We start from the raw sequence: 23,095 nt of genomic DNA, 5'->3' as shown, positions 1-23,095 counted from the left end.
AGGCATGTCTTTGATAACTCTGAACTTGTGTCATTAATATTTTGAATCAGCCAACAAAACTTAAAATTCTCCCTAATAAATTCCCCCTTGTTATTCTTAGCCCCAGATATCAGCCTACCAAGGTCTTTAAAATGTTGATCTAAATCATCTAAGGTATTCATTTTCATAACCCAGCCCTTCCCTTCTAGGTATACACCATACATATATATGTGCATATATGCATCTAGAAGAAGGCCAAACTTGACAGAGGAGCATTATTGGTAACATATCCAAATTGCAAACCCAAAACCCCAAGCCCAGCAACAGTAGAATGGATAAATTCATTCTGGTATACTGAGAAGAAGAGATATATCCAGCAATGAAACTGAGTAACCTACAACTCATGCAACAAATATTCGATGATTCCATTCACACAAAGTTCACAATCAGTCGGGACAAAACCACAGTGTTCAGGGACGCAAAGATAATAACAGTATACAGAAAAGCAAAAGAAAGAAATGCTATAAAAGTAAAGACAGTGAGCAGTGGAGTTGCTTACAATAGTTTATTTCTTGATACACGTGTTTACCTTATAATAATTTGTTAAAATGAGTGGTTATGTTATATGCATTTTTTTCTCTTGTGAGTGTTATAGATTTCAATAAAAAAGACTAAGATTAGGGGCGCCTGGGTGGCTCAGTTGGTTAAGCGACCGCCCTCAGCTCAGGTTATGATCCTGGAGTCTCAGGATCGAGTCCCGCGTCCGGCTTCCTGCTCAGCAGGGAGTCTGCTTCTCCCGCTGCCCATCCCCTTTCTCATGCTCTCTCTCTCTCAAATAAATAAAATCTTTAAAAAAAAAAAAAAGACTAAGATTAAATTAAAAGAGTTAGGGGCGCCTAGGTGGCTCAGTCATTAGGCGCCTGCCTTCAGCTCAGGTCATGATCCCGGGGTCCTGGGATCGAGCCCCTCCAGTTTGTCAAATTCTTAATTATATATGACTTCCTGCTCCACAGGAAGCCTGCTTCTCCCTCTCCCACTCCCCCTGCTTGTGTTCCCTCTCTCACTGTGTCTCTCTGTGTCAAATAAATAAATAAAATCTTTAAAAAAAAAATTAAAAGAATTAATTAGAATGACTATCCTTCTGCAACCCATAAAAATCCTAAGTCAGAAGTAGTTTGTGTGCGGTGGGCTGTGGGGGAGTGTGTCAGGTGCTGTGTGATTACAGTCTAAGTCCCTTTCTCTTCTCATTCAACTTCTCCTGGTGGTTTTCTTCAGAGGCCAGTTTCTGTCATGACACCAACATGGCTGAAGTAGGACAATGTAAAGAGGAAGAAAGGGTGGGAAGCAGGCGTGGATAGTTGGATGGATACTGACTCAATAACAGAAGAAAAGTTCTGGCCACATTCATTGGGACCACATTCTTAACCCTAAAAAATCACCAGAGCAAGCAGAATATTATTACGCTGATAAATCTAAGCCAAGTCACAGTCCACTTCCAAAGTTTGATTTGTTTCAATTTCACCCAGACCATGTGAGCACTAAGCAATGAGGAAAACAGTAAAATGAATGGTGATTGATATACATTCACATGCACACATATACATAATCATACGTATACATAATCATACACACTCATACACAGAGACACTGTTATGAAGGGATATACACCAACGTGTACAGAGTACATTTCCTCAGAGTAGGGGGAACATGAATTATTACACTTTTTCCTTCAGTTTGCATGTACTTTGCACTGTTTCTAGACCAATCAATACCCTGTCTCTAGTTTGTGCATGAGTTCAACTTCTATTCATGAAGTGCTTTTAGGTTGTGTACATATCTTACTGGTCTTAATGGTTACCTGGGATCCCATTTCGATGAGATCCTGTCCCCCAGTGATTTGACCTTGATAAATCCCCTACTTATATTTCTTCCTATAATTTTCACACCTCTCTGCCTGTTCTCCCAACTATGTCTCATTAAACTTGATCTTTGATTGTTCAAGACTGACACTAGTCAATTAAATACTTTGCCCTAAAGGCAACTTGGCTCAATTAAACTCTCTCACCTCACCAGGGGTCTCCTGTGCATAGATATGGGTCACATCTGATCAAGGCAATGATGCCTTCTGTCAAATCCAAAAAAGTGGGCAGAATGCCTTGTTAAAATCAAACTAAACTCCAGCCTATGGAGGGATATCAGCAAGATGATGGAAGAAGAAGCCCATCCCTTGTCCTCCCACAGATACACTGAATCGACAAAAATAATAAATAGATCAAAATGTCTCAAAGTAGTTACAGTAGACCAGGCAAGCACAATGCCTAGAATAGCTTCATTGAAATGAGTGAGAAGAGCCTTTGCTCTCTACCCACAGTTACTCATCCCTTCAAGACTGGGAGAAAATCCCAATGCATACCTTCTCACTCAGGAAGAAAAAAAGTAGAGAGAAACATGAATGCAGCAGTCCAGCTTTTGGAGGCCGCCTGGGGGACCGGTTTCTGTCTAGCCTGATGTGGGGCACTGACAAGAACCAGCATACTCTGGATGCCTGGGAGCCACCGGGAAGACAGGAGAGCTCAATGACTTGCAGCAGCACCAGAGAGCCTGCCTCACCACAAGCAGACACCAGATGGAGGAAGAGGTTACAACCTCCTGAAAAAGAAACAGGTAAACCTCTCTAATTGGAAGATCATGCAGAGAAGATGTGTCGCCACAAAGGTCTGAGGGACTCCCAGAATCTCTAGCGAGGTTGATTGGTGAAGTCTGTACATAGCCAGACTATGAAGACTGGAGAGATGTCTGTGTTCTCATAATCCCAAGTCCCAAAAAAAAAAAAAAAGAAAGAAAGAAAAAGAAAAAGATGACACAAAGGAAAAAAATAAATCTCCAGAAATCAATCTTAAAGAAAGGAAAATCAATGAAATATCTGATATCAAATCCAGAATAACCCCATTAAAGAAGATCAATGAGCTTAATGAGAACAAAAAGAGACAACTACACAAAATCAGAAAAATGATGAATGAAAATACCATCAGAAGGCAGAAACTAAAAAACAAAACTAACCACAAATTATGAAGCTGAATAATATAATAACTGAACTGAAAATTCACTAGAGAGGTTCATCATCTGGCTGGGTCAAGCAGAAGAATCAGAAAACTCAAAAACTGGTAATATGATATTTGAGTCAGAGGGGAAAAAAAGAATGAGGAAAAATGAAAAAAGTCTAAGGGATATATGGGACATTATAAGGAAAGCAATATATTCACACGGGATTCCTAGAAGAAAGCCAAAGAGAGAAAGAGAGAGCAAGCCTCTAATTGTCTCCCTTTCTTTCTTTGTCTTTCTTCTAAGAATCCCCAAAAAAATATTGGCTAAAAGTTTCCCATGTCTAAGGAAGGAAATGGACATCAAACCCAAGAAGCTCAATGGATCCCTACGAGGATGAAGCCAAAAGACCCACACTGAGACACATGATCAAACTGTCAAAAGTCAATGGTGAAAAGAGAATCCTGAAAATAGCAAGAGGAAAGTGACTCATCAGAGAGCTCTCATGTTATCAGCAGATTTCCCAGGATAAATCTTACATGTCTGGAAGGAGTAGGATAATATATTCAAAGTAGTATGAGGGGGAAGAAAAATTGCCAATTAAGAATATACCCAACAAAACTATCCTGCAAATATGAAAGAGAAATAGAGAAATAGACTTTCCCAGGTAAACAAAAGATGAGAGATGCACTACCACTAGAACTGCATTACAAGAAATGTTAACAGAAGTCCTTCAAATTGAAATGCCAAATGCTGACATAAAAAGGAAAGCATACGAAAATATAAAACTCTCTGATAAAGGCAAGTATGTACTCAAACACAGAATCCTATAACACTGTAAGGTGCATAAATCACTTTTAATTATGGTATAAAACTCAAAAGACCAAAACATAAAAAAGAACTGTAAAATTTTGTTAATGGATACACAGCATAAAAATTTAATTTGTGACATCAAGAACATAAAATGTGGGGAGGGGCAGATATAAAGAGTAGAGGTTTTCTATAAAGTTACTATCAGCTTAAAATAGGTTGTTATAACTGTAAGATTTTCTTAAATCCCAGAATAGTTAACACACAGTGTTATATTAGTTTCAGTTGTATAATATACTGACTTAACAATTCCACACATCACCCAGTGCTCATCACAAGTGTACTCCTTAATCCCCATCACCCATATCTCCCATACTCCCACCAACCTCCCTTCTGGTAACCATCAGTTTGTTCTCTGTAATTAAGAGTCTGTTTCTTGGTCTCTCTCTCTCTCTCTCTTTCCTCTGCTCATTTGTTTTGTCTCAAATTCCACATAAAGTGAAATCATATGGTATTTCACTTAGCATTGTACTCTCTAGCTCCATCCATGTCATTGCAAAGGGCAATACTTCATTCTTTTTATGGCTGGATTATATTCTATTTTATATAAAACCTCTTCTTTATCCATTCATCTATCAGTGGACACTCGGGCTGCTTTCATAATTTGGCTATTGTAATAACGCTGCAATCAACAGAGGGGTGTATGTATCCCTTTGAATTAGTGCTTTTGTATTTTGGGGTTAAATACCCAGTAGTGCAATTACTGGATCACAGGGTAGTTCTATTTTTAATTTTTTGAGGAACCTCCATACTGCTTTCCACGGTGGCTGCAAGAGTTGGCATTCCCACCAACAATACAAGACAATTCCTTTTTCTCCACATCCTTGTCAATACCTGCTATTTCTTGTGTTTTTTATCTTACCCATTCTGACAGGTGTGACGTGACATCTTATTGTACTTTTCATTTGCTTTTCCATGATGATGGGAGATGATGAGCATCTTTTCCTGTGTCTGTTGGCCATCTGTATGTCTTCTTTGGAGAAATGTCTGTTCATGTCTTCTGCCCATTTTTAACTGGATTATTTGCTTTCTGGGTGCTGAGTTGTTTAAGTTCTTTATGTATTTGGGGTACTAACCCTTTATCAGATATATTATTTGCAAATATCTTCTCCCATTCTGTAGGTTGCCTTTTAGTTTTGTTGATTATTTCCTTCATTGTGCAGAAGCTTTTTATTTTGTTGTAGTCCCAATAGTTTATTTTTGCTTTTATTTCCCTTGCCTCAAAAGACATATCTAGACAAATGCTGCTATGGCCAATGTCAGAGAAACTACTGCCTGTGCTCTCCTCTAGGATTTCTTGGTTTCAGGTCTCACATTTAGGCCTTTAATCCATTTTGAGTTTGTTTTTGTGTATGGTTTAAGAAAGTGGTCTGGTTTCATTGTTTTACATGTATCTGTCTAGCTTTCCCCAACACCATTTTTTGAAGAGACTGTCTTTTTCCATTGGATAGTCTTTCTGCTTTGTCAAAAATTAATTGACCATGTAATTGTGGGTTTATTTCTAGACTTTCTATTCTGTTCAATTGATATATATGTCTATTTCTGTGCCACTACCGTACCGTTTTGATTAGTACAGCTTCATGATATAACTTGAAGTCTGGAATTGTGATACCTCCAGCTTTGCTTTTCTTTTTCAAAAATTGCTTTGCCTATTTGGGGTCTTCTGTGGTTCCATATAAATTTTAGGATTGTTGCTTATAGTTCTGTGAAAAATGCTGTTGCTATTTTGATAGCGATGACATTAAATCTGTAGATTGCTTTGGATAGCATAGACAATTTAACAAATTTTTCTTCCAATTCATGAGCATGGGATGTCTTTCCATTTCTTTGTGTCATCTTCAAATTCTTTGACCAATGTTTTACAGTTTCCAGAGTACATGTCTTTCACCTCTTTGGTTAAGTTTATTCCTAGATATCTTATTATTTTCGGTGCAATTTTAAATGGGATTGTTTTCTTAATTTTTCTTTCTGTTGCTTCATTATTGGTGTAAAAAAATGCAACAGATTTCTGCACATTGATTTTGTATCCCGAAACTTTGCTGAATTCATTTATCAGCTCCAGTAGTTTTTTGGTGAACTCTCCTGGGTTTTCTATATATAGTATCGTGTCATCTGAAAATAGTGAAAATATTACTTCTTCCTTACCAGTTTGAATGCCTTTTATTTCTTTTTGTTGTCTGACTGCTGGGTAGGACTTCCAATACTTCCAGTACTTTTATGTTAAATAAAAGTGGTGAGAGTGGACATCCTTGTCTTGTTCGTGACCTTGGGGGGAAAGCTCTCAATTTTTCCCCATTGAGGATGATGTCAGCTGTGCGTTTTTCATAAATAACCTTTATTATGTTGAGGTATGTTCCCTATAAAACTACTTTGTTGAGTGCTTTCATCCTGAATTAATGTTGTACTTTGTCAAATGCTTTTTCTGTGTCTGTTGCAATGATCATATGGTTTTTATCCTCTCTTTTATCCATGTGATGGATCACATTGACTGATTTGCAAATATTGAACCATTCTTGCATCCCAGGAATAAATCCCACTTGATTGTGGTGAATTTTTTTTTTTAACATATTGTTGGATATAAGTTGCTAGTATTCTGTTGAGGATTTTTGTATCTATGTTCATTAGAGATATTGGTCTGTAGTTTTACTTTTTGTGATGTCTTTATCCGATTATGGCATCAGGGTAATGCTGGCCTCATAGAGTGAATTTGGAAGTTTTCCTTCCTCTTCTATTTATTGGAATATTTTGAGAAGAACAGGTATTAACTTTTCTTAAAATGTTTGGTAGAATTCGCCTGTGAAGCCACCTGGTCCTGGACTTTTGTTTGTTGGGAGCTTTTATATTACCGATTCAATCTTCTTTGCTAATAATCAGTCTGTTCAAATATTCTATTTCTTCCTGCTTCAGTTTTGGTAGATTATATGTTTGCAGGAATTTATCCATTTCCTTTCCATTGTCTAATTTGTTGGCATATAGCTTTTCAAAAAATTCTTACAGTTCTGTAGTGTTGTTTCGTTATTTCTCCTCTTTCATTTGTGATCTTCTTTGAGTCCTTTCTCCTTTTTTTATGAGTATGGCTAGATATTTATCAATTTTGTTGCTCTTTTCAAAGAAACAGCTCCTGGTTTCACTGATCTGGTTTTTTTGTTTGTTTGTTTTGTTTTGTGTTGTGTTTATATCATTTGTTTCTGCTCTAATCTTTAGTGTTTCCTTCCTTCTGCTGGTTTTAGGTTTTGCTTGTTGTTTTTCTAGCTCCTTTAGGTGTAAGATTAGGTCTTACAAATCTCTTATTTGAGATTTTTCTTGCTTCTTGAGGTCGGCCTGTATTGCTATAAACTTCCCTCTGAAAACCACTTCTGCTGTATCGCAAAGGTTTTGGAACATTATGTTTTCATTTTCATTTGTTTCCATGTACTTTCTGATTTCTTCTTTGATTTCTTGGTTGACCCATTCGTTGTTTAATAGCATATTATTTAACATCTGTGTGTTTGTGTTCTCTCCAGACTTTTTCTTCATTTCTAGTTTCATGGTGTTGTGGTCAGAAAAGATGTAGGGTATGACTTCGATCTTTTTGAATTTGTTGAGGCTTGTTTTATGGCCTAATATGTGACTTATTCTGGAGAATGTTCTATGCACACTTGAAAAGAATGTGTATTCTACTGTTTGAGGATGGAATGTTCTGATTATATCTGTTAAATCCATCTAGTCCAGGGTGTCATTCAAAGGCACTGTTTTGTTGATTTTCTGTTTGGACGATCTTTCCATCAATGTACATGGTTTGTTGAGGTCCCCTAATATTATATTACTATTGGTTAGTTCCTTTAAGTCTGATATTGTTTTATGTATTTGGGTGTTCCCATGTTGGGTGCATAAATATTTACAATTGTTATTTCTTCTTGGATTGTCTCCTTTACTATTATATAGTGTCCTTTGTCTCTTGTTACAGTGTTTGTTTTATAGTCTTTTTTGTCTGATATAAGTATTGCTATTTCTGCTTTCTTTTGATATCAAGTTCGATGATAAATGTTTCTCCATCCATCACTTTCAATCTGGAGATGTGTTTAGGTCGAAATTCGTCTCTTAGAGGCAGCATATGGACGGGTTTTGTTTGTTTTATCCACTCTGCCCCCCTATGTCTTTTGTTTGGAGCTTTTAGCCCACTTATATTAAAAGTAACTATTGATAGATATGGATATGGATTGCCATTTTACTTGTTTTGTGGTTATTTTTGTAGTGTTTCTCTGATCCTTTCTTCTCTTATTCTCTTTCATGGCTTGTTGGTTTTCTTTAGTGATATACTTGGATTCCTTTCTCTTTATTCTTTGCATATTAGTGGTTTGATTTTTGGTTACCATTAGGTTTGTGTATGACATGTCGTGCATACAGCAGTCTATATTAAGTTGATAGTCGCTTAAGTTTAAACCCATTCTTTACTCTTCTCCCCGCAACATTTTAGGTATACGGTGTCATACTTCACATCTTTTTATTTTGCGACTCTCTTGACCGGCTTTTTTATACAAATACTTATTTTTACTGCTTTTGTGTTTTCTGCTTTTCATACTCTCACTTACAGTTTTTCCTTTCCACTCAAAGAGTCCCTGTTAGTATTTCTTATAAAGCTGGTTTAGTGGTCATGAACTGCTTTATTTTTGTTTGTCTGGGAAACTCCTTATCGCTCCTCCATTTTTTTTTAAGATTTTACCTTTAAGTAATTGCTACACCCAGTGTAGGGCTTGAACTCACAAGACCGAGATCAAGAGTTGTGTGCTCTACTGACTGAGCCAGCCAGGAGTTCCCTTATCTCTTCTTCTATTCTGAATGACACCTTTGCTAAATAGATTATTCTTAGCTGTACATTTTTCCCTTTTAAGACCTTGAATAGGTCATGCCACTCCCTTCTGTCATGCAGTTTCTGCTAAAAAACCCACTGATAGCCTCATGAAGATTCCCTTGTATGTAACTGCCTTCTTTTCTCTTGCTGCTTTTAATTTTTTTATCACTACTTTTTTGCCATTTTGATTACTATATGTCTTAATGTGAACATCCTTGGGTTGATTTTTTGAGGGGATCTCTGTGCCTTCTGGATCTGGCTATCTGTTTCTTTTCCTAAATTAGGGAAGTTTTCAGCTATTATTTCTTCAAATAAATTCTCTGCCCCGTTTTCTCTCTCTTCGCCTTCTGGGACTCCTATAAAACAAATGTTACCACAATTGATACAATCACTGAGTTCCCTAAGTCTATTCTCATTTTGCATAATTCTTTTTTCTCTCATTTGTTCAGCTTGACTACTTTCCATTACTCTTTTAGTTCATGAATTTGTTCCTCTGCTTCTTCCAGCTTGTTATCAATTCCATCAAGTGTATTTTGAATTTCATTTATTGTGTTCTTCATCTCTGATTAGTCCTTTTTTATATAACTATAAGACATTTTATGTAATCCCCATGGAAACCACAAAGGAAAAAAACAATAGAAGATATACAAAAGAAAATCACAAAGGAAACCAAGTATGTCACTACAAAAGATCAATAAAACATAAAGGAAGGCAGCAAGAAAGGAAAAAGAAGAACAAAAGAACTATAATATATACAGGAAACACTTAACAAAATGTCAATAGTAAGTCCTTCCCTGTCAATAACTACTTTTTATGTAAATGGTTTAAATTCTCCAAACAAAAACCATAAAGTAGTTGAATGGATTTTAAAAAGCAGACTCATTTTAGATGTAAGGACACACATAGGCTAAAAGTGAAAAGCTAGGAAAAGATAATCCATCCAAATAGCAAACAAAACAGAGTAGGAGCAGCCATATTTACAGCAGCTGAAGCAGGCGTGAAGTCAAGCATGCTCAAAAAAGACAAAGAAAACATTATATAATGGCAAAAGGGTCAATTCACCAGGAATATATCATCATAACTATATGTACACCTAAACATCGGAGCACCCAAACACTGGGAAAAAAAACTGACATAATCTAAGGCAGAAATAGATTATAACACAAGGGCAGCAGGAGATTTCAATACCTCATATGATGGTTCATTTTATGTGTTAATTTGAATGGGCCATGGGGTTCCCAGATCAAACATTGTTTCTGGTTATGTCTGTGCAGGTGTTTCCAGATAAGATTAGAATTTTAATTGGTGGACTCAGAAAGTAGATGATTGCCCTCTCCAGCATGGTTGGGCATCATCCAATCCACTGAAGTACTGAAGAGAACAAAAGGCAGAAGTAGGAGGAATTTATCCTTTTTTCTCCCTGCTTCACTGAAATGGAACATCTCATTTCATCTTCTGCCCTTGGAATAGGATTTCTACCATCAGCTCCCCTGGTTCTCATGCTGTAGGACTCAGTATGATGAATTACATCACCAGCTTTTCTAGGCCTTTAGTTTGCAGAGAGCATATCATGAGACTTCTCAGCCTCTATAATCACATGATCCAATTATTGACAAAAAATTTCCTTTTTTTTCTTTAACCCTGACTAACACAACCCCACTTTCAATAATGACTAGAACAACCAGACAGAAGATCAATAAGAAAGGAGAGAACTTGAACGCTACAGACCAATTCATCCTAGCAGACATACAGAACATTCCACCCAAYGACAGTAGAATACACATTCTTCTCAAGTGTACATGGAACATTCTTCAGAATAAATCACATATTAGGACATATTAGACCACAAAACAAGTCTTAAAAGTGTGAGAATATTTTAAAAAATTAAGAGTATTGGTATGAAATCATACCAAGTATATTTTCTGACAACAATAGAATTAAACTAAGTATCAGTAATAGAAGAATAACTGGAGTATTCATAAATATGTGGAAATTGAACAACGCACTCTTGAAAGACAATGAGTCTAAGAAAACTTCACAAAGGAAATTAGAAAACAGAAAATATCTTGAGACAAATAAAAATGAGAACACAATACACGAAACCTATGGGATACAATAAGTCAGTACCAAGAGAGAAGTTAATAGCAGTAAACACCTACATTCAGAAAGAGGAAAGATCTGGAATCAATATCCTAACTTTACACATCAAGAAACTAGAAAATAAACCAAGCCAAAAATTAGCAGAAGAAAGGAAATAATAAAGATTCAAATAAATAAATAAAATGGAGAATACAAAAAAAATAACATGAATGAAACTTAGAGTCGGGCTTTGAAAAGATCAACAAAACTGAGAAATTTTTTGCTAGACTAAAGGAAAAACGTGAAGAAAAGTCATGTTTTCTTCAGTCAAGCCAGAACTGAAGAGTTGATACAACAACTGATGCCACAGAAATAAAGAGGATTCTAAAGGACTACTATGAACAACTGCATGCCAACATAGCAGAAATGAATAAATTCCTAAAATATAAAACACACCAAGGCTAAACCCAGAAGAAATACAAAATCTGAGTTGAACTATACCCAGTAAAGCGACCAAATTGGTAATCATAACCTCCGAACAAAGAAAAGCCCAGGGCCAAATGGCTTCACTGGAGAATTCTATCCAGCATTTAAAGATGAATTAATGCCAATCCTTCTCAAATTCTTTCAAAAAGCTGAAGAAGAAGAAACACTTCCAATCTCATTTTATGAGGACCCTGATACCAAGCCAAAGATACCACAATAAAAGAAAACTGCAGACCAATATCCATGGTAAACACTGATGAAAAATCCTCAAAAAAAATACTAGTAAACTAAATTCAGCAGCACATTAAAATCAATATACACCATAACCAAGTGGGATTTACTCCTGGGATGCAAGAACACCTCAGTATTTGAAAATCTATTAATATAATACACCCCATTAGTAGAACAAAGGGCAAAATTCGCATGATCATCTCAAATGACAGAAAAAGCATCTGACAAAATTCAACACCATTTCATAATAAAAATGCTCAACAAACTAGGAATAGGAGGAAATTCCCACAATATTTTTTTAAAAATCATATGTGATAAGCCTACAGCTAACATCATATGCAATGGTGAAAAACTGAAAGCTTTTCCTCTAAGACCAGAAAGAAGGCCCAGTCTTACTACTTCTATTCAACACAGTACTGGAAATCCTAGCCAGAGCAATTAGACAAGAAAAAGAAATCAAAAATATCCAAACTGGAAAGGAAGAAGTTAAATTATCTCTGTTCACAGACAACATGCCCTGCCCTTCTTGTAAAAACCCTAAAGATCCCACTAAAAAAAAAAAAAAAACAACAAAAAACTATTAGAACTAATAGTTTTCAGCAAATTTTCAGGATACAAAACCAACAAATAAAAATCAGTTGTGTGTTTATACACTAGGAATGAAAACTTTTAAAAGAAAATTAAGGAAACAATCCCATTTACAATAGCACCAAAAAGAATAAGATACTTAGGAATAAACTGAACCAGGGAGTGAAAGACCTGTACTCTGAACTATAAAATACTGTTGAAAAAAATTAGAGAAGACATAAATAAATGGAAAGACAACCCCTGTTGATGGATTGGAAGACTTAAGATTATAAAATGTCCATATTGCCCAAAGTGATCTATAGATTTAATGCAGTCTCTATAAAAATCTCAATGGCATTTTTTTAAGATTTTATTTATTTATTTGACAGAGAGAGAGAGCGCGCACAAACGGGGAGGGGCAAAGGGAGAGGGAGAAGCAGGCCCCCTGCTGAGCAAGGAGCTGGAGATGGGGCTCGATCCCAGGACCCTAGGATCATGACCTGAGTCGAAGGCAGACACTTAACTGACTGAGCCACACAGGTGCCCCCTCAATGGCATTTTGACACAATAGAAAGACTATTCCAAAATTCACAGAATTCGGGCGCCTTTTCGCCCAGAGCAAAAACAATCCTGACAAAGAAGAAACTAGAAATCTCATTCTTCTGATTTCAGAATATATTACAAAGCTATAATGATCAAAACAGAATAGTACTGGCATAAAGACAGTTGAATAGGCCAACAGAACAGAATATAGAGCCCAGAATTCATCCTCATGTACATGGCCAAATGATCTTCAGTGAGGGTGCCAAGACTACATAATGGGGGAAAGACAGTCTCTTGAGCAATTGGTGCTGGGAAAACCAAATGCCCACATGCAAAAGAATGAAGTTTTCTCCTTATTTTACAACATATATAAAAACCAACTCAAAATAGATTAAAAACCTAAATGTAGCTTTGAAACTATAAAACTCCTAGAAGAAAACAAGATAAGCTTCATGACATTGGATTTGGCAGTGATATCTTGAATATAACACTAAAAACACAGACAACAAAAAAGCAAACATAAACAAATGAGACTAAAGCAAACTTAGAACTTTCTGCACAGCAAAGGGGATGTAATGTACAGCATGGTGACTATAGTTACAATACTATACTATGTGTAAGTAATAAGTATGTACTATCATTTGTAAATAAGAGGTGGATTTTTAAAGTGCTCACCACACACACACTCGCAAAATTTTAACTATGTAAGGTGATGGATGTGTTAATTCCATTGCGGTAATTGTTCTGCAATATATACACATATAAAATCACTTCTCTGTATACCTTAAATTCACACAATGTTATATGTCAATTACATCTCAATAAAGCTGAAAAAAAATAAAAACAGAATTATCAAATGACTCCGTAATCCCCCTTCAAGATATATATCACAAACAGAATTGAAAACAGGATCTCAAAGAGACATTTGCATATCCATATTCACCGCAGCATTATTCAGAGTTGCCAAAAGGCGCAAGAAACCTAACTGTCCATTGATGGATGAACGGATAAATAAAGTGTGTTGCATACGAACAATGGAATATTATTGAGCCTTAAGAAAAAAAAGGAAGTCTTGTCAAATGCTACAGAACAGACGAACCTTGAGGACACTATGCTCAGTGAAATAAGCCAGTCACAAAAAGATAAATACTGCATGATTCTGTTTATATGAGGTATCTAAGGTAGTCCAACTCACAGGCAGAAAGTGGGATGTGGTTGCAAGGGTCGCAGGCAGGGGAGGGAAACTGGAAGCTCTTGTTCAATGAGTACAGGATTTCAGTTGTACAACAGGAAAAACTTCTAGAGATCTGTTGCACAACAATTAACACTGCTATCTACTTAAAAATGGTTATGGTCGTAAACTTTCTGTTATGCGTGTTTTGCCACGATAAAAAAAAAAACTGACACCACGTAAAGCAAAAAAAGAAAGAAAGAAAGAAAGAAAATCAAGCTAAACTTCAACATAAATTCTTATAAATACAAACCTTAGAAATTAATTCACCTAATTTTATAGATGAGCAAAGCAAAGCATTCATTGTAACTGGCTTTTCAAATAAGTAGTCAGGTGAGTTTGTAATGACCGACTTTTGTGAACTATTCTGGTTCCTTGTGTTTTTCTTATGGTTTAAAACTTGTGGTGAGTGTGCGTACATAATATTATAATGTATTATTGTTGATGGGAATCTATATACCAATCTGTAGCTTCCAGGATATTCTATGAAGCTCAGGACATCTGACCTGCACAGTTCTCCAAGGTTTCGGTCATTCTCCATCATGTCCCATGATTGTCAAGGACACCCTCAGCCACACACCTGCAGTTCTTTCTGTACCCTGGCATTTGACTCACCTGAGCTTCACCTGAATTCACGTAAAAGAAATACACGAATTTCTGTCTTAATACCCTCATCTATCTTGGGCTTTAGTCCAAGATTCTGATTGATTTTCCTTGTTTAAGCTCATTCTCCTTGATTTAGAGGACGGGGACCAAAACAGCAATGAGGAGATCCATCTTTACATGATCTTTACTTTTTACACCATTAGTCCCAAGCAGAGGCTGATCACGGCCTTGCTCTTCTTATTCTAAACATTGCAAAAAGAGACTGTTCATTGTCTCCAGCATTTTTTTTCCAAACCTGCCCTCATGATGAGGTTCAGTCCTGACAGTCTTCTTATGGGTTCCTGTTACTCTTTTTCACTTGGCTTGGACACCTGCTCCCTCTGCACCTCGTATGCGCATCCTCGCTAAGTGTCACCTCACAGGTAGACCCTAGGGAGTGATGTGCCATTCCTGTGACTTCTTGTGCTTTCTCGTAATGACCATACATGACTGCAGAGCCATGATGCTGCTTTGTAGCATCTCCCACCCCACATCTGATTTTACAGTCTCTGTCCACCCCCTAGGCTCCTCTCTCCCAGCATTTCAAAATCCGCTCTCTTCGGATCCAACAGGCACCAGACTATTTCAACATGTACAAAACAAGCTAGTGGGATCATTTTCTCCAGTGGTTTTGCCACGTTTATGTCACCAACAAGTTCTTACTTAGTAAGTAGATTCAAGTCCAAGTCCATCACAGCACTTGAATGGTACGTTTTTAGAAAGCACTCCAACTTGTTTAATTAAGTCACCTAGACTTTCTGAGAAGGAAACTTCGGCCGAAGTCCGAGCGCACTGCTGTCTTCTTCAGGCAGGATGACACCACCTGAATTGACAGAGCTCCTGCCCAGTGATAAGCTCCAAGCTAAGCGGGTACAGGAACCTGTATCTCATTTAATCTCGCATTTTACCCTACAAGGCAGCCACTTTGTTTACCCCATTTCACAGATGAAGTGTAGAAAGGTTTTCCCACTTATTCGTGGCACCAGGGGAGTGAGAAGCAGATCTGGAATTCCAACACATGCTTGCCCACCTCAAGGTCACTTCCTCCTTGACCTCTTACACTTACTGTATATTCATACTATGCCTTATGACTGCAATTTCCTGCCTCGATGCCTCTTTTATTACCTATATTAGGAAAACTCTACTTACCATCCTTATTTGAACTCTCATGGATGTAATGCTTCAGCAAACCCCTTTCCTGAGAAATGTCTTTGTTTCACTCCAGAAAACTGGGACTTGTCTCTTTCTACACGCTATAAAATGAACACAGCTCCAGCCTGTATGAAATACCTTCCTCCGTATTCCATTCTATGAAATTTCTTTATTTCTTATCCCAAAGTTCTTTTGTCTTGTTCTTGCATTTAGTTTTAAATCACTGGAAATAAATGTAAAGTTAATGACTCGCTGTCCCAAATCATAAAGATAAAAGGCATATTAATAGACTTTTTAAAGGAAGATTGGAGAGCTCATGGAATGATTTCTACCCAGGGACTCTCAACCACATATAACTGAGCTGCTTATAACCAAGAATCTAAATTAGAAAGAAAATGAGTACGCCTGAATAAGACTTTATCATTCTTAAAGGAATTATTTAATATTTCAAATGTGTTCATTAAAGGCATACAGTGCCACATGCTAGAGGCTTTAACCTACCAAGTTTATTTTTAAAACACTAATTCTAGTAATAAAAGTGAAAAGAAGGCATTCAACATTTCAGTTATAGAAAAAGAATATATTCAAATGCCTATTTTTATGCAATTTATTTAATTCAATTTAGCTTATGAGAATTTGAACATCAAACTCACCTTTATCCATACCTTCAATCATATTTTTTAACCAAAAATGCCCCCAGCAATTTTGGGGGGATACCTGACTTATTTTACTTACATTATGTAATAGCAATGATGTCTACCACGGTAACCACGTGTGGGTGAGGAAGGGTACGAAACAAGCATGAACACAATGCATTCGATGCATGAAATATGGGTTCTGCCTTCATTTTTTTTCTTCTTAAAGTGCAGCAAATCTACTAAGTTTTTAAATGTCCAGTTTTTGGGGAGATGATGATTATTCACCAAAGTCAGTTTCCACATAAATTACACTGAACATGACCTCTAGGCCCCATTGTTGCCTTGGATCGAGCTCGGCAGTTATCTTCTGCAAAGGGCAAGAGAGCGAGTACTTGGGGCTAGGAGGGCCACAGGGTCTCAGTGGCTCACACCTTCCTTGTTGTGCTGGGTTGTGCTGCGCTGTCTTGTTTCTGCTCTCCTTTGCAAACGAAACGTGTAGCTCACAGGCTGCCACACAAACAAGCCACAGGTTATATTTGGCCCCCGGCCTACAGCTGGCTGCCCCTGGCTGTAGATGGTCTTCTTTATGGCACTTGTTCAAGAAGCCAAAAAGAAAAGAAAAGAAAAACTAAATGGTCCTCTCTTAAATAGAAAGAACCTAGACTTCTGCTTAGTGATGAGAGCACAGGATAATAACCAGAACTTTATGCAAGTCCTGATCTATCCCGAGCTAGCAGTGTAGCTCTGAATAAATTACTCCGTCTCTCTAGGTTTCTTTTCCTTATCTGTAAGATGAGCAGATGATTTTCATGGGAGGGCGAAGGACACAGTCCGAGGGGTCTGTGGGGCAGGGTCTGGGGTGGTGGCAGAGACGAGGGTCACAGTAAAATGTGAGGCGCGCAGGGCGTGGTCGGGGCCGGAATCTCCAAAGGGCATTTCCAGGGCTCGAAGCAGCTTGGCTTTTGCTGTGCTTACATCTAATCCATTCCTAGAACATCTACCAAGCTACACACACACAGAGATGCACCAGGACGTGTGGCCGGAAGTCAGACGTTCAAACAGAGCCGGTGGCGCTAAGGACAAGCCCATGACGTGTATGCAGTAAGGAGATGCCAAAAGAGGAACATCTGTGGGATGAGGGTGATTGGAAAAAGATGTTCTGCATCTGACTCCAGCTGAACAGAGGGAGAAGCACGTTCCCAACACGCAGGAGAATGAATAAAGTCTATGCGTTAAGAAACGTTAAACGCTGGGTGGGAAACTACATGCACCTCGGTGTTGTCCAAGGTAGCAGACGGGAGTCGGGACTGAGGAGATGAGGCGGCAGGGTGGGCAGGAGGGGGTCAGGAAGGACCACATTGTGCAGAGGCGCATGCACGGGATGGTGTGGGTAACAGGACATCACTTGCAGCAAGAGGCCTCGTGGCCAAATTGGCATTTAAGATAAATCGCTCTGGCATCTGTGACAGGATCTGAGCGGAGAGCCTGGAACAGCAAGTTAGCAACTGATCCCAGAGCCCTGGCAGCAGATGAAGACTTGACTAAGCCAGGGCATAAAAGGTCAGAACAAGAAGGCTCCTCTCAGCAATGTCTACCAGATAAACTGAGGCTCCCCGGGGACCGAGGCAAAGGGCAGGGGGTTGGGGAGGGAAGAGCGGGTGAGGAGGGCCAGCCATGGGGCTTCCACCTCTGGGGCAGGGGGGACACGCAGGAACGAGAGAGGCGACCTGGAGAGAGGAACAGATATTCTGAACCCCCCTTGGGGCGCTGAAGTCAGGCAGGCGGGGGACATCCAGGTAAGCGGTCCCGTAGGCAGATTCAGACCAGAGAGTACCCAAGGAGGAGGCGCTGGAGCTGCAGGGCAGGAGCTGCGTGCGGGGGGGGGGGGGGGGGGGGGGGTAGAGAGGGACCCTCATGCAACAAGGACAGAGGAGAAGCAAGCAGGCCGCAAGGGACAACATAGGGAGCCACATCAGGGGGACAGGAGACAAAGGAACCAGGAGCAGCTGAGAGGTGAGCGTCTGCTGTCAAATGCCCTTGGGGCTGAGGGATAAGGGTGCAGGTGAGTTTCTGCAGCAGGGTCTGAATGGAAGTTGGAAGGCCATGGGCGCAGAGAAACTCTCATGAAGGGGAGTAAACTGGTACAGACAACTCTACCCCAGCTCCCTCCATATCCACAGAAACAAGCACACTGCAGGAATCCTAAAGACCATGTCATTTGAAATTGCTCTTTTTAACACAGTTACACAGAAAGTATTGTAATCCCGCCCGGAATATAAAATAAAATCAGTTCATAGGATCCTGCCACTTGAAATCAACCATCTGTTAGAAAATAACATCACTTTGTCTCTGTCTACCTTTAGTTACAGTTAGATAATGTGGATCTACACCCCCTTAGAACCAATGGCCTGATTTACTGTGAGGTGTTCCTCGTTACTGTAACCAAACATGAGAAAAGGCAAGTAGGAAAATCTCTGCAGACTGCACTCTGTGTTGGGAAAGACAGGCGATTCTAGCCGGCTAGAGGAGGCGAGGTGTGAACTCCTGAGCGCCCTGCCCTTGGCACAGTGGCTCTTAGATGCGGTGCTCACGGAAGTCGCTCAGGGCTGTGTCCCGTGTCCCAGCCCGCACTCTGATTCCATAGGTCTAGGAATGGCTCAGGAAATCTACTCCTACCAGGTCGGGGGGGGGGGGGTTAGGGAGCCCAGGGAGCACACACCTAAATCTCTGTGTACTTGAATGACTGCTCATTCTCAGGAAATGTCACAACAGAATTGTTAATGCATTTTTATCACTTGTCACGGTCTAAAAATCATTTGCACATTTCTCTGAAAAAAAGTAGCTGCTTAAAGAGGCCAGTGAGTAGAAGTGCCCGATTTCAGTGGGGAGGGGAGAGAGAGGCAGGTTCCCGCTGGGATCATGACCTGAGCAGAAGCAGACGCTTAACCAACTGAGCCACCCAAGTGCCCCTTGGTTCAATATTCTAAAAGCATAAACTGGATCCATACGGAGGGTCACACCCCAGGCAGGAGACTGCACAGGCACTGTGAAAAGACTTGAGACAGAACACAAACAATGTGATAATCACCCACCAGTAGGGGGGCGCTGGAAGGGCACTGAATTTTGCCTGGGGGCATCTCCACAGGGAGAAGGAACAGAACTCAGGAAAGGGAAATTGGGAATGTGGAAGGAGTGGCCATGTCTACGCTCACCTTCCAGGGGCAGTTGAGAGGATCAGGGGAGGGCCCAGGTGGGAAAACAACTCACAAGTGGCCCAGTTGCTCCTGGGAGCTTCTCAATTTCTGAGGGTAAAGACACTCGACTTCCTATGACTGCTTCCTCCCCTCAACGCATCTTGGGTGAAAATCACCTCTTTTTCACTGCCTGGCTCTTTTTTCTTTAATCCATATAGGTAAAATATATGCATTTTTAAACTGAATAAGTAATTTTCATTTAAAGGTTTCCTGTTCTCTTGACATGCTCAGCCTTTGCTCTCTGAAACTCATATGGAACGATGCGGTATTTCGCCTACAGAGAAGAACCCAGGACAGAGGAGTGGCCACAAGAGCTGGGGGAGAACCACAGGAGAGAGGTGAGGGGAGAAGAGACTGATCACTGCTCTGACAATGTACCACCTCCCCAAGGTTTGCCCCGTGCGTCTCCCTCTCAGGGGGTTACGGTCAAACCCTCCTCCTTCCCACCTGTCCGATGCTCCGGTTCGGTAGAAAGACCAAGGCCCAATAACCTTGCCTAGATCCAGCTCTCTGCCCTTGAAAACACGACCTAGGTCCTCTGGGTCCTCTGCTGTGATGAGAAGATCCCAAAAAAGGCAGATATGTATGTGAGGTGCTCTGCTCACCACAGGTCAAATATAAAGGACTATCATCTTTAAATATCCCAGGTCCAGTGAAATATATTTTCTCACTCACGCAAATGTTTCAACACATTAAATGACCTGCAAGTTATGTACACGCATATACGTATACATATATATTAGGATCCCATATGCATTATATGTATTATGTTTTTACTCAACACATTTTATCTTCTGATTTCTTAAGGGGGAGGAAATGTTTCTATTCTTGTTCCGCAGTGGGCTCACATTGACTGGACACTGTCCTTCATCTGTGGGAGCACTGACTTACCCACACATCACATGAATGGCCTGCCCCACTATCTACTAGAGCTTGTGTCTTCAAGCATTCTCAGATCAGAGGGAGGGAAAATCTTCACAGTATTATTTCACATGCAAAATAAAATACTTTAGCTATGGGGCACCTGGGTGGCTCAGTTGGTTGAGCGACTGCCTTCGGCTCAGGTCATGATCCTGGAGTCCAAGGATCGAGTCCCACAACGGGCTTCCTGCTCGGCGGGGAGTCTGCTTCTCCCTCTGACCCTTTTTCCCTCTCGTGCTTTCTATCTCTCATTCTCTCTCTCTCTCAAACAAATAAATAAATAAATAAAATCTTTAAAAAAATACTTTAGCTATTTTAGTATGTGCTGAACAAATTTCACTCCCCAATTCTCAAAGGACATAGATAAAACTGAACTAAAGCATTATGCCCTCTGCATGAAATTTTACTGATTACACTTATTTTTCCTTCTGCAAGTAAATATCACACTCTGCATGATTTGGATAGCAAGTAATATATCCCTGGGGCATATTAACACTATCTCTAAAGCAATGCCATATATTCTGGTTTCCAAAAAGTCCATCAAATATAAACCTCATAGACTCACACAGGTTGGTTACCTGTGGCAAGGGACCATAGCTGTTAATGTTTAGCACATGTTACATATGCTTGCATAATTTTAATAAACTAAACTTCAAACAGACAACCTGACATGCTTCGGAGGACCCTTAACTCAGGGTTGACAAATTACCTTCAAAAACTTTCAAAACGTCAAGAGCAAAATTTAATGTAGTCCATCAAGAGGAAACTTGATGGTCCAGGTAGGCCTGCGGGGTGCCCTGTCCTCAGTCGTGTGGCTTTGATTTCCGGAGCTCATGGATGACTTGGTGGTCTCTTGTTCTTACTCTTCATTCTAAGTGAAAATCACTAGAAGACGCATGGATAGACTGCGGGAGCTTCCTAAGTACCCCCAAGAAACCCTGGTAAACATGCGCGAGGCATTTTAACCTTCTCCCGAACAGAGACTCCAAACATTTCCTGAGATTCTCAAAAGAAAGCCAAGCAGGATCTGCGCTTCCCCGGGAGCTCCTGCACTGGGCAGAATCAAGACCGCCTTTGCGCCTGCCTCTTCTGCTCCCTGACTCCTTTGGCCGGTTCAGAACAGCTAAGTTTTCCTTGGCCCTGCTGAGCAAAACACAAGCCCTTCTCTTCCAGTGGCTAAATAATTCTACCAGGTGGCAAGTGATTAACACACAATTTAAACGCACCGGCTCAGTCCCCCAAACAGAGCTCTGAGGCTCGAGCGAGTAGCTACAGCTTTTCAGTAATGACATACGCGGAGAGAACTTGATGAAAATCATCTCCATTTCCTTTCGGGGGCGTACAAGGTGCCAGTTAAACCCAGCACTTGCACCGAGCTGGTGGGTTTTACCCAGCCAGGAAAGGTGGGCGGAGGCCGAGGGGAGCAGGAGCCGCGAGGAGCCCCGGATGGGTACCCCGCTGCCCCGCCGACTTGGCCCGCCGTGTGGCGGCCGGGCCTCCAGGACAATGGAGCGGACACTGGCCGGCGGGGGTCGCGGTCAGAGGTCAGTGGGATCAGTGCAAGAGGCCACAGCCAGGGAGCCCACCTTCACCCCTCCATCTTTGTTCTCTGAAGTAGTCGCTCTTTTTCATCCCCAAAGGAAAAAGAGAAGGAAGACGGCCCCCTGCCGCCCCCAGGAGCGGTCGAGTAGGTGACCGCGCCTCTCCTCCCGTCTCCCGCAGCAACGACAGGCTCCCAGGTCCCTCTAAACTGCCAGTTTCGCCTCCTCAACTCGGCCGGGTCCAGAGTTCAGAGGCGTCCTGCTCTCTGCCCGCGTTCACACACCTCCCCGCGTCCCCTTCCCGGGAAAGGACCGCCAGCGTCCTCTCCACGCCCCCCTCTCCACGCTGGGACTCGGGCTGGGGACCCCGCGATGTAGGTGCGAGCACCCGGCACCCTCCCGGAGTCGCCAGCGCCGCGGGGCAGGGGAGGCGCCCCTGCGCCCCGCCGACCTCGGGACCCGGGGCGAGGCTGCTCGGCCGACTGCCCCGCGCTGGGGAGCGCGCCCGGAGCCCCGCCGCCGTCCTACCTTGCTGGAGAAGGGTCCACGGGAGCCTCGTGCGGCCCGCGGCGCGAACGCGGGGATTGGCCCCGGTTGCGCTGCGGAGGGCGAGCGGGGGCGGCGGTGCGCGGGTGCCGCGGGGGCGCGGGTCCCCTGCGCCCAGGGCCGCGGCGCGCTCGGGGCGGGCGCGGTGCGCGCAGCCGGGCCCGAGGGAGGCTGGCCACTGCCGCTCCGAGCCCGGTGTGGGCTGGGCTCGCTCGGCCCGCCTCCGGGACCCGCGGCCACACTCGCCCCTCCCCGCGCGTCCCGCCGGCCGCCGGGCTCGGCTCCAGGTCTCGGGGTTGGGGGCGGGGGGGAGCGCCGCCTGCCCTCCTCACTCCGCGTCTGGCTGTCCCGCGGCCCCTGCCTCGGCCGCGATGCGGAGCCCGCCTCCCTCCCCTCCGGCCGAGCGGTCGCTGCAGGTCTCCCGCCGCCCTCCTTCCCACGCTTTCACGCGCTGAGACCGCGCCTCTCTCCTCCTCCTGCCCCTCCGAGCCTCCCCTTCGGGTTCTCCCGCCTCTCGCTTTGCTGACAACCTAAGAGTG

General features: G+C 41.5%; 1 protein-coding gene across 1 annotated transcript in view; it reads right to left on the bottom strand.

Annotated features, from left to right (window-relative positions):
* The window catches only part of MYO16 (myosin XVI), a 593,786-nt gene extending 571,118 nt beyond the window's left edge, over nucleotides 1-22,668 (bottom strand). The window contains exon 1 of the mRNA XM_073887420.1: nucleotides 22,539-22,668. The gene's annotated coding sequence lies outside the window, so the exon portion shown is untranslated. The remainder of the gene's footprint in view (nucleotides 1-22,538) is intronic.
* Between the last annotated feature and the right edge of the window lie 427 nt (nucleotides 22,669-23,095).

Source organism: Callorhinus ursinus, unplaced genomic scaffold, assembly GCF_003265705.2.
Source record: "Callorhinus ursinus isolate GAN/ISIS: 27379988/994484 unplaced genomic scaffold, GSC_fseal_2.0 scaffold79, whole genome shotgun sequence".
Lineage (NCBI taxonomy): Eukaryota > Metazoa > Chordata > Mammalia > Carnivora > Otariidae > Callorhinus > Callorhinus ursinus.
Note: the sequence above shows the minus strand (reverse complement) of the source record. Positions and strands in the feature narration are given on the sequence as shown.